This window comes from Chinchilla lanigera, unplaced genomic scaffold (assembly GCF_000276665.1).
Source record: "Chinchilla lanigera isolate Chin_1 unplaced genomic scaffold, ChiLan1.0 scaffold00117, whole genome shotgun sequence".
Lineage (NCBI taxonomy): Eukaryota > Metazoa > Chordata > Mammalia > Rodentia > Chinchillidae > Chinchilla > Chinchilla lanigera.
In genome coordinates this window covers 2,272,811-2,275,795 of record NW_004955518.1, presented here as the reverse complement: position 1 = coordinate 2,275,795, position 2,985 = coordinate 2,272,811, and the positions used below count along the sequence as shown (strand labels likewise).

The following is a 2,985-nucleotide window of genomic DNA, read 5'->3' as shown; positions in this document are numbered from 1 at the left end:
TCTAATTTTTTTTTTCTTTTTGAGACAGCGTCTCGCTATGCAGTTCAGGCTGGCCTTGAACTCACTTTGTAGCCCAGGCTGGCCTCCAACTTGCTGTGATCCTCCCGCCTCAGACTCCCGAGTGCTCGGATTACAGGCATGTACCACATGCAAGGCATAAATTTTCTTTTATGTCTAGACTGAACGCCTTACCTGAACTCTGTAGTATATACAATCAATTTCACTGCTCAGTGTAATCATTTTATGATTATGATTTATTAGGGCATTGATTCTACTCATTCATATTTGAAATAGAAACTAAATAAAACCCTACTTAGATTAAAGCTTAATGCAGTGATTAACTTCAATCCCAGGCTGGTATATTTTTTTATTTACTTTATAAATAAAACAAGGATTTTGAAGGACAGTAGAAAGCATGGTAGATAAGTTCAGTGAAATACTCTACCTGAGCCACAGACAACAAAAACAAATAGTGCCAACAGCCATGGTCCTACAGGGTACTTTTCTTCTTGTGGCCTCTAAAAGGGAAAGAGAAAAAGCAAGATTAGGTTCTCTGAGTCGGTAAACACATTATGACTGGGCACTGGGCTGAGTGCTACTATGAGTGAGACAGACTTGGTCTCAATTCTTAGTAGACAAATAGAGATGCATAAAGTGAATTATAGAGGATTAAGATAAGTTTAAGAAAATTAACCAACAACTCTTTTAATACCTCTGTAACTCAAGGAACTTTATGGTCTTAAATATTCTTGGGTATATGAAGTATAAATACATACACTAATACAGTAATTTTGGAGACAAAATGGTATTGATGATAATTGCTCCCATCTGCTGAAAGCATATTCTAAGCCACACACTCCACTAGGCAGTATACATCTGTTATCTCCAGCACACACAACTCATGCAAGGCAAGTATTATCTTTATTTCCACTTTGTAGTTGAAAAACTGGGGTTCACAATTTGTTAACCCGAGAAAGGGCTGGAATTCAATTCGTTACAGAGCATAGGGATTTTTCACTGCTAGAGTCACCTCTCATTCCCACAGCTGTGCACTCCAAACAGGATCAGAGAGCACATTTTCTTAGCTCCATTTGTATATCAATAATTTGTAAAGTCAGTGCAAAATAAATCTTGGAACAAAAGAAACACCTCAGCAACTGTGAATGGATGTGAGGGAAGCAGTATTTTGTAGTGAAGCACCTAAGCTTTAAAGCAGCTTGCGCTTTCGAGAGGTTTGTGCACATTCTGGCAGGCAGATGGGCAATGCTATCCCTGCAGGAATGCAGCCCTGCATGCGCCATGCTCTCCTCCAACCAAGAGCGGAGAGGTAATGGGTACATCCCTCCACAACACTTCTAGGTCGATGTGCAGGTGGTCTTTCAAAACAACTCAATGAATGGAACAACATATTTTCTGGAGAGGCAGCAGAAAAAGTGGTGTTTTATCAAATAAAGAAGGAGAAAGAAAGTGGAAAGAATTTATTTCCTCTTTAGCTTGAGCAAAAGATAGGTTGCAGTCAGCATAAGTTAAAGAGCTCTCCCTCTCTCTGCTTCTCACACACACTTCACACCATGTCTCCCACAGAACATCCTGTACTCACAAATGCTTATCTGTGATAGTGTTACAGTTTGTGTGTGGATGTTCCCCCAAAGCCTCATGCAGTCATGGGGCGGGCTTCTAGAGTTTACAATTGATTCATGGTCCAACGTTGGAATTATGGATGTGAGGACTATACATGCCCTGGGGCAGGTTGTTTGCATACAGTGTAAGGGGGGGAAAGAGGCTGCTTGCTGCCACTCCTCCCCTTTTGCGCTTGTGGCTTTTGCTGTCTTCCACCGCCATGAACTGTTGCCCTCTGCCATGTGTCACTTTGCCTTGCAGCCAGCTGATTATGGATGGAAACCTCCACAAACTGTGAGCTAAATAAACCTTTCCTTCCTTAATTCTGGGCATTGGGTATTTTGTCTCAGTAACAAGAGAAATGTAACCAAGGCAAATAGGAATCATAAAGTCCAATTTTGTATTTCAGTTAGATGTCACTGACATTTTAAAATATATTAAACATATAAACTATGGGCTAAAAGTGAGTTAATGTCCACATGAATTACAAAAAAAAGAGCAGTACTTTTATTGGGGACGCAATTTTCTGAAATGTTGAGTAAGTTTTAGTGAAGTTTCTAACAAACAGATGTAATTGTCTTTTGATTTTCATTATTATATAAAATGGAATTAAGTTCATATAAATAAAAAATGGATTTTCATCTTAAAAACAATCTCTCTTTTGCTCTCTCCCTCCTTCTTTTGGTAGCCCTGGGGACTGAACTCAGGGCCTCACCTATGTTAGGCAAACACTCTACCACTGAACTACATTCCCAGCTCAATTCCTCATTTTATTATAGATAAGGCAACAGTTTGTTAGTTCTCAGCTTACCTGTTACACTTCTAGACAGCTTTCCTCCTTTTTTTTTTAACCTCAGATGAGTTCATTTGTCATTTGTATGACCATGTAAGTTTTCCTGACAGCATTTATTATTGTTTATAGCTCTATATTTACCTCGGCAAGAATGTGTTTAATATCTTTTCTCTGCTAGACTTTGGGCCCACCAGGGCAGGGACTGCTTCTTTTTTTAGATATCACTGTATAACAAAGACTGACATAAAACTTAAACTTGACCTCTCCTTAGAGAATGAGTAAGTAAGCAAATTTCATTAAATACAACTCGTTAGGTCAAGTAAAGTCTGGGTCTAGGTAAGTCATTATTATCTTTTAATTAATACTCCTAATTGGTGGTGGGGTTATCCTTGCATTTCTCTTGCTAGAGTGGTATCAAGTGTCAAGGGCAGGGACTTTGACTAAGGATTAAAGCCATTCACTCCGGGACTGGGGATTTAGCTCAGCGGAAAAGCGCCTGCCTGGCAAGCGCAAAGTCATGAGTTCGGTTCCCGGTACCGGAGAAAAACCGAAAAACCTAAAAAAAAAAAAAA

General features: G+C 39.4%; 1 long non-coding RNA gene across 1 annotated transcript in view; it reads right to left on the bottom strand.

The window, feature by feature from the left end:
* Positions 1-448: 448 nt before the first annotated feature.
* The window catches only part of LOC106147099, a 55,011-nt gene continuing 52,474 nt past the window's right edge, over positions 449-2,985 (bottom strand). Inside the window, exon 3 of the long non-coding RNA XR_001231849.1 lies at positions 449-518. This is a non-coding gene — a long non-coding RNA (uncharacterized LOC106147099). The remainder of the gene's footprint in view (positions 519-2,985) is intronic.